This window comes from Chelonoidis abingdonii, chromosome 9 (assembly GCF_003597395.2).
Source record: "Chelonoidis abingdonii isolate Lonesome George chromosome 9, CheloAbing_2.0, whole genome shotgun sequence".
Lineage (NCBI taxonomy): Eukaryota > Metazoa > Chordata > Testudines > Testudinidae > Chelonoidis > Chelonoidis abingdonii.
Window position 1 is genome coordinate 63,354,108 of NC_133777.1, and position 9,451 is coordinate 63,363,558.

A 9,451-nucleotide genomic window follows, 5' to 3' on the forward strand; every position below is an offset into this window, starting at 1 on the left:
CTTAGAAAAGACAATACAGATAAATGAGACATCATACACTTATCTACTCCCACAATTTTAATGAGACAGGATTAGGCTCACAGTTTAGGGGCCATGTTTTGCAGTGTGTGTGTGTGTGTGTGTAGGAAGGGGGAGAGGGGCTTGAAGGCAGGAGAAAGCTAGGGACTTCTTGCTTAACCCCTGTGGAGTTTAGAATAAGCCCTTAATTTGCATACATATTTTAAAAAATGGTGATTAATGATCGTGTATTTTTAAAAGCCGGACAAGTTTTTCCCAAACACAGGAAGTAAATTCAAATAATATCCTCCTTGCCACTTAAAAGTACAATGAAAACCATCTTAAGTGCCTACTCATAGAATCACAGACATACTCAAGGGATTTACAAATAAATTGCTTAATGGGCATTCTCTTCTAATAAAGGTACAACAGAATTGTTCTGCTTGGACTGAATTCCTCTCTGGTTTAACTCCATCATCAGATGTAATTATTCACTATCATACTGGGGATATGATGTATTTTGGGTGACTTATCAGGACAGAAAGTTGTCTAATAAGGATAGTTATTAATACAATGTTCCACTGTCTGTTCATAGCTGGAGGTTCTTATCTAAGATCTAGATCAGGAGTTGGCATCCTTTCAGAAGTGGTGTGCTGAGTCTTCATTTATTCACCCTAATTCATGCTAGTTTTGTGTGCCAGTAATACGTTTTAACATTTTTAGAATGTCTCTTTCTAGAAGTCTATAATATATAACTAAACTATTGTTGTATGTAAAGTAAATAAGGTTTTAAAATGTTTAAGAAGCTTCACTTAAAACTAAATTAAAATGCAGAGCCCCCCGGACCAGTGGCCAGGACCCGGGCAGTGTGAGTGCCACTGAAAATCAGCTCGCATGCTGCCTTTGGCACGCGTGCCATAGGTTGCCTACCCTTGACCTAAATCTTAAAGTCCATACTTCATTTGCTCGGGAGCAGGGATTTTAAGTTCAGTGTTGTTAAAAATTTTCAGTTACAAGTAAGAGATTAATGTTTTTGTACAACTCTGTAGTATGAATATTTCACTACACTGAAAAGTTTGCTAGTTTTAAACTCCAACAAATCCTTAAAAGCTTGCAACAACAACTAGTTTTCTAGGTTTTGAAGAGAACGTTTTCCAAAAAAATGAAATAATATATTAAACTACATTTTTCAAAGCAGCCTCATTGACATTTTTGGTTTTTCTTGTGAAACACTTTAGTGCCTTTTTGGTTTTTAAAAGAATATTTTTTCTTGATAAAGTTATTGAAAATGCAGATTTTAGTAAACAAAAAAATTCAATGACCATTTTGATAAAAAGAGATAAAGCATGACATTGCTCAGGAAAAAAAGCAAGTCCATTCCAAACAGTCCCATAATAAAAACAACTTTGAGATTATTCACAAAGGTAGCTTTTCACTTTTTGAAATAAGTCTACCTAGAAATTTTAATTCCAGGCTTCCTGCCATTTGCCAGCTGGCCTCACGGTCACTGTAGATTTAATATACTGTTCTCAACCTACTTGTAGATTGGCCGTTGATGGAATGAGAGCTGCACTATGTACTAAGCACAATACAATACATGGGCCTATAATTAGTTACCTTGACTGCGTGCACGAAACCAGTTGATTGTGCATGCAGGTGAAGATAATTAGCCATATGCATTCATAATCATGGAAGTTAGATGTGTAATTCTGTTGGTTTAAAAAAAACAACCAAAAAACTGTTCCTGTTAAGCCAATAGCAAGAGAAAACTTAATTTGCTGAGAATACCAGTGTGGCAGGATAGTGTGTTTTTCCACTCATACAAATTCTTTCATCATGGAAAAGTTAATCATCAGTAAAAAGGGAGAACAAGAAAGGATCTAAGAGGCTCAAGAGTTTACCAGTGGGATTAGGAACCTTTCACGTGTAGACAGCTAGTTCAAATCTAGGCCAGGTCAGTAGAAACCAAAAGTGGTCAACAATTGATATATGGTGGACCTCATCCAGTTATCAGTACATACTTGTTCATTATTTCAACTGTACCAGTACAATTGGTTCTAAGTAGCTCAGAGGCCAAGGACGGAATGGGTATAGATACTGAATTAAGTCTCACGCCCTCTACCAGAGCTATACTATACAATGCCAAAGAGCCTTCTATTACCACTGCCTGATCTCTACCTGCTCTAAGGATAAAATAAGGAGTTTAATTGTACAATGTGCTGAATTGACACCGTTAGCAATTACTGCCCCTGGAATTCAAGAGAAGAGAAGAGAACAGTCCAACAGAAGATGCAGCTATCCAGTAAATCATTCATTCCTAACCCTACCAAAATTGTGTGAGATGGTACCCGTTTTTTTAACCTGAGACCAGTTAAGCTGGCACTTCCACAACCGCAATGACTGTTTAAATTCTTTCTAGCAGTACAGAGGAGATAAGATTATGATGGTTGGAGATATCAGGTCTGTTTAAATAATGAAGGCAATTCATTTGCTTGTGGTAAAACAACTCAAGGACTGAGAATGTACAATTTCAGATCAAAGTACCACACTGCACTTTGTGTTTATAATCCTAGGTCCAATAGTATTTGTTGGTAAACAATAAAAATGTAATCATTACAAGCCAACTGTAAATCAGTGGCAGGGTTTAAATATTGTGGCATGACAAGGAATATTCAAACTAAGAACCTAGTTGGTATAATTAAATAAGACAGCAAGAGGGACATGGAATTTTTTTAAAAAGTCTTCTTACAGACACAAGCAAGAGAATATCAACCTGTTGACTGCTCTACTGTTTCACATAGCAGGAGTGCAAAGAAATAAGTGAACTAGTATATTTGCCAATTTCTTTTCTAAAGAACTATTAAGACACTGAATTTGCAATATTCAGCACATCTCCCACCATATGTCAAACAAAATGGATTAAAACCCATAATTAAGGAATATACATCTCAATCTCCCTCTCTCACTCTCCCCCCACCCCACACATACACACATTAAGAGAATGTCAAGTCAAGCACTCAAAAGTTAGGAAATGCCAGAATTAATCTGCTGGTGCACCTTAATTTGGTCCTTTTGTGAATATGCATTATGATACAGTCTTTAATCACATTGTTCCCACACACAGGACCCCTGCATCGTTCCGGCCACCAGACGGACAGCACTCACTTAATAAGCAGCTACTCAATGTTTTGTTTGCTCCTCGTTGTTCAAAGTGTGGCTCTGTTCCTTGTTTACTGCATGCTATTTAAACCCACTTATTAATTTCCAGATGAGTTTTTCTAAGGTGCTCATTATTAACTGATAACAGCAGTAAGTTGTCATCCTCTCTCGACAAGCACTAGACTCAGGGTTTCACAGATATATGCTGACAGCAGAGGAGTGTTGAGACTCAGGGATGCTGGATTCCATTCCAGGCTGTAGAGGGGAATTTCCTCTACTGGGCACAGACTCTTCTGCTCATTTCCACTCAAACATGGCCCCTTTCTACCCTGTCCCAGTCCAGTCTCTTTCCCATCCCTGACACCTCACCCCACTCCCATTCTCCTCACTTAGACGATTGCAATCTTCACTCCTCAGGGTTCTTATCCCAGGCCCAGCCTCTTTGTCCTGCAAGTCCTAACGTCAATCCTCTGGACTCCCCATCCCAGACTTCTTGCCCAGCCAGTCCTGTTCCTCCCGCCGCCCCCTCCATTGCATGGCTCATCATCCAAGCCATCCCTCCTCTCATCCTGGCTTCCAGTCACCTCAGCCTATGTTTCATCCCCACAACGATGTGGGGGGAGGGAGGGCAGGGTGCACACTCTGACCCAGCAGAAGTTAATACGGGTCTGGGTCTGTGTTACCTTTTCTAGGAAGTTCACTTCCTGCCCTCCTGGGGTTCTTAAAAACCATCTAAATCTACTCAAAGATTCAAAGAGTTCTTTTTTTGATACACTGCCATAAGAGATTACGCTTTTAAACAGGAAGACACTGTTCACTTTAACACTGCAACAGTTTAAGAACCCCTGCAGGCTGTTCCTGTGCCTTAGTGGTCATTCCAGATCACATGCAGCGCATGAATGAGATGTGATAACATTCCTAGTTTCTTTGTGATCCTCAGATGTGGATCCAAGTACAGATTCAATGATGGCACTCTCCCTCTGCAACCGCACATTTGTTCAAATAGCTCTCTTGCAAGACGAGAGTGGAAAAAGTGGGTCATGCACTTTGCCACAGTGAGCTGGCATCTGTAAATGCCTCTTAAAAGGACAGGGAGAGGTGGAGGACTTGTGGGCCCATCTAATGCTGTCCAGCAGCCTGTGACAGGGTGCAGGGGTGCTCTCAGCTCAGCCCCTTGTGTACTGGGTCCTAACTCTAGCTTCCCCTTTCCTCGGTACAGGGGATGGGATGTGACACAGGGTGCTGAACAGACATGATGCGGATGGCTGGAAGAAGGTAGGCCCATTCGCCAGGCTGCAGTTCTTTGTTAGTTACTTCTGTTATCTTGTTTTGATTTGCATGTTAAACAGACGCTCTCCTGCTGTACAGACCTGTTGTGGTTTGACCTCTGCTCAGACATCCCACTTCCACGGCCCTTTAATAGTAGTTTTTTACTTTGAAGATTCAGAAGAACTCGTCACCTCAACTGTTGGCTGTTACTATTGGCTTGCAGAACTGGCATGAACAGTCAGGGCCCAGGAATACTTCATCATCACGTGCAAGGTGTTGTTTTTAAATTGATCATTTTGTTTACATTGCCAGGTGCTGTTGGCTGAGGTAGGGGTGTATGTGAAACACACCAACCCCACATTACAATGATTAGAGATAGTGTCATTTCTTTTCATTTGCTTCCATTTTCATACTAGCCTGAGTGGAAAACTGCCTGGACTGCAAAACCTGAGAGCAGCAAGTCAAGGACAGGTTCTTCTCTCCTCCAGCATCCCGGAAGCATCCTTTTATGGAGCTTGGCTATTCATAATGCTGGTCCCCAGAGATTATATTTGACATTTTATGGGTGTATTTGGCTGATTTAAAAGGAACACTTTAACACTTAAGCACAATAAAATAAGTTACTGATCAACAGAAGGGGAAGGCTCAATGATCTGATCATCTTCCTTGGATTATGCAGGCTTTCTGGAACCAAAGGTTCCAGTCTTAGTCAGAGGCCACTCTAGCTATAGGCAAATGAGGTAGCTGCCTAGGTTGGCAGATTTCTGGGCAACTGCCTCTGGTGGCAGATTTGGCCCAGAGACCCTTTCCTGACAAAGAGGTGGCTGGGCCAAACCTGAGAGGCACCGCAGCCCCATCCACCAGGCTGCAACACCACTCCCTCACATCTGGCTCAGCAGCTCCTCCATCATGACAGAAATGTGGCTGGGCCAAATCTGCAGCCCTAGGCCTAGAAGGAGGGATGCGGCCTGCCAAAGTTTTGTCTAGAGTAGCAGATTGTTTTGAGCGGCCTCTGGTCCTAGCAGGGAGGATTCAGGCCTTTGTCATTCTGAGGTGGATAGATTGTGTGCCACAAAGTTCACCGTGTGAAGGTCCTTCGGAAGAAATCTCTACTCACACTACTACCTTATTGCATAAGTAGGTCCATTCATTTCATTAGGACTACTCAACATGAGTCATAGCTGTCCAAAATGAGGTGCAAGGATATTAACGATCTCATGACACAGTGCCCTTAGCCAGAATTCCACCCGCCCCTTTCCCACATACATTGGTGTGTGAGCTGTGCACCAGTTGGCTGCGTTTTAGTTATGCTGCTTGTGTAGAGTATGTGAAGTGCTTTGGGAGCATTAAAAATTATATATATATATATATATATATATCACACCAACAAAACACAAACTACCGTTACTAATGGTTTGCAAAACTGGCATGAACTCTCACAGCCCAGGAATACTTCATCATCATGTGCAATGTGTTGTTTTTAAATTGATCATTTGTTTACATTGCCAGTGGTGGCAAAAAGCTAATTTTTTTTTCTTTCCTAGGAATCTAATCTATCTTTTGAGTGTTTCTGAACTTCAGAAAGTATTTTCATCCCACATGTTAATTACAGTAAAACAATCCTCTTAGCACTGGAACATTTTGCTAGAGCTTTAAATTGGGTTATGTAAATTATTTGTAATTCTGGCAATGGGTTTCTCTTCTGCCCAGAAGGACAGTTGTTGCAAGATGGTAATAATCAGTGGAGATAATCAACTGAAGGGATTGTTTGAAATGCGGTTTTACCTCAGAGATACACTACAAGTTTAGCAAGATATTAAGGCATTTTGAAAAACACCATTGTTCTCAACTGGTCTGGGATACCAAAACTTTCATTTTACTTTTATAAGAAAAAACAAACTTTTGAGACAAACAGTGAATTTAAAAGATGGGAGCCCTTTCCTGTGACTCAATCCAACATCCATGGACGTCAGCAAGACCTTGACTCAGGGGAACCATCCTTTGCTATCTCAAGGTTAGACCCTGAGAGCTATTGAGCATCTGTGACTCCTATTGCTCTCACCATTGTTCTCACCATTTCATTCTGTAATCCCAGTTCTGTTTGTCTCAGGAAGAGCACTAAAGGGAAAGAGATACACAAGACAGTAAACTCTAGTGCTGCCTTTAATATTATAATAAAGAGCTCAGTTAACTCTCCAACTACAAAACATCCTGTTAGACACAAGAAAAGCAACATTTTCATATCTAAACAAAAGCATGGACCGAACTCTCTTTTAAGAAGCCATAATTGATTCTTTTAAAGTCATAATTCCATGCCAATTTCACAGGGGAAATCTGCTTAAACAAACCAAACCAAAACCCTGTAGTACAATACGATCCTTAGAATTTAAAAGGCAGGTGTGCAAAAAAGACTGCCTCCAAAATATTACCACTGATATTAAGTTCTGTGTCATAACTGCATTGGAGCCCAACCCAAAGTCATTTGTTCTGTAGTATGCAATACATAAGACACGTTTTAAAGAGGCATGCAAATAAGTTATATTTCAAAAAATCTTGCAGTTACAGGTTCACACAGCAGAGAACTCTAAGACTTCTCTATGCTTCATATTTTTCAAGTCTTGATGTGACTTTCAAAACTTTCTAGTAAGAACAAAGATTTTACATTTGTAGTTCTCTCCATATTTGGGCAATTCATCATCCTGATATAATATCGGTGCTGCTTGGATTTGTCATCCCTATCTTTTCTCACAATGGAAAGTCTAACTAGTCATCCTCCCATTTTTGTCCATGCATCATTACAGAAAATACACTAGATACAATCTATCTAAAGAGATTATACCCTGCATTCGCTCTTCTTGGTGCCATGTGAAAACACATACCAGTCCAAATCAAACCCAAAACAAAATAACCCCATACCTAGCTTACATAAAAGTATTAAAGCATTCTGTATAACTAGGACTCCAGTCAGCATATTCCTGTTTAATTTTTAAGTTAAACACACATACACTTTGTTTCTGTGTTTTAATGTTAGACTATTAGGATAGTTAGAACCTAAATTCTAGTTCATCATACTAACCCCTTTAAACTAATGCACAATTCATTGGAGAGCGCACGCACACACACACACACACACACACTTAACTTACCATTTTTTAAGCTGTCTTGTCTCTTCAGCATCATTGTATCTGGTGTCTTGTTTTAAGCAGAGAGAATAAATATAAATGATACTGAAGACAATATCCCTAAGGATCTACCAACCAACAGAATAAAAAAAAAATAAAAATCATCAACAGCCAGTGAAAACGTCGACCAGAAGATTTCTAGTCAGAAATAGAAGTGATCTGATGAGAAGGGGAAGGTTACGTTGCTGAGATATGAGTGCTGTGTACAGCTGTTACTCTAGTAATAATTCATCATATAAATATGTAAATGAGACGAGGAGGAGGGTGAGAGATTGCTGCTTAAATCACACAGAGTCACTCCCTGTCCTTAGGTAGAAAAATAGACCATCCCTACAGAAAGTGTTTCAGAAAATACAGAGTAAAAGTTCTTGCAATTTATAAAGAATGAAGTCATTTAAATATTTTTTCAACACAGAGTGGGCAAATTCATCCCTGAGGTAACTCTATAGACCTAAATGGAATTACACCAGGGATGAAAAGGATCTAGGTTTCTTTCGGTGCTAATAAGTGAGGATAAAGAGAGACCAGACACAGCTGATCAATGTTACCAGGATAGTAGTGTTGAAACATGTATGCATTGACTTTGCACTTCCAAGTACATTCCCACAGGATTTATACAAAAAGGTGGTTTAGTGAACTCTGGCTGCCCCTGTTAAATCCTAGTACTGCAACTATACCTTGCCAGGAATACTAAATAAATGTCTAATGAGACATCAGCACATGCAATAGACGTATCCTTGCTTCCATACCTAGTTCATCATCCTTAGCTTGTTGAAGGTCAGAGTGGTTTGGTGAAGCTTCAGAAGGTCCACAAAATTAGGAGAGGCAGAAAGGAGAGAGTCTGTAGGGGAAAGCGTTGATAGAGTAGTGCAGAGGGGAGCTCCACAGATTAGTACAGCAACACCCAAGGACAGGAGGATCAGCATGAGACTAATGCCGAAGTACAGCTGACAAATTTGGGTGGTATCCCAGATGAAACAAGGAAACCTGGCTATGTTTGGTTGCTTTCATGATTGCATAATTGCGTCCAGTGATTCTGTATAAATACCACCTATCACATGTTCATTTTCAACATAACTCCTCTATTTGTTAGGGGAGAGACTGTTACCAAGACAGCCCTGGCTGACCCACTTGTGCTTGGTTTTACAAACAGTTGTTTATTGCCTTTTATATTTAAATGTGAAAAGTAAGACATATACCTCAGAAGCAGCCACAAAATGCAGAATAGTTATGATAGGAAACAATTCCATTGAAAATACTCAGATCAACATACAGCTTGAGAAGCCAATAGTGTATACTAAGTACAAATCCTAAAAGCTAGTTAATATGCTAACGTTGCAACACCAGCTCCCACTGCATGAACACAAATTCCATATCAAGGGTATTCGCTCTCAAAACACATAGACAACTACCCCTTCCGTCTTGTTCATGAGAATTCCCAATTGATTTTATTTTTGGTGCCTCACATAGTGTGGATAAATTATAGCTGCTGTATCAGTTTGCATTATCAAAGGGCATCTCTCTTCAGAACCTCTCCTTTCCTACTGTTATACTCTCCCCCAGACAAGTGCCATTTCAATGGATCTTCATAATAAACAGCTGAAACAAGCAATTAAAATGTGTGTGTCAAATGCCAGGCCTGAGTGCTGGGCACTATGAAAGCTGGGAGAGGCAGAGAATATTGAACCCAATCTCCCATGAGATGGGATGAAGGAAGTCTCCATGAGGATCCCTCACCACTAGTACCACATTAATCATTGTAAGGAGGGTGGGGTTCGTCCCCCTCATAACAGAAATGGTCATAGGGCCCACTCCCAAACCTAGGAGAACAGTCCTCGCTATCC

At 40.3% G+C, this 9,451-nt stretch overlaps 1 protein-coding gene across 1 annotated transcript in view; it reads right to left on the bottom strand.

Annotated features, from left to right (window-relative positions):
• MAPK6 (mitogen-activated protein kinase 6) overlaps positions 1 to 8,498 on the bottom strand; it is a 52,846-nt gene extending 44,348 nt beyond the window's left edge. The window contains 1 exon segment of the mRNA XM_032778615.2: positions 8,357 to 8,498. The gene's annotated coding sequence lies outside the window, so the exon portion shown is untranslated.
• Between the last annotated feature and the right edge of the window lie 953 nt (positions 8,499 to 9,451).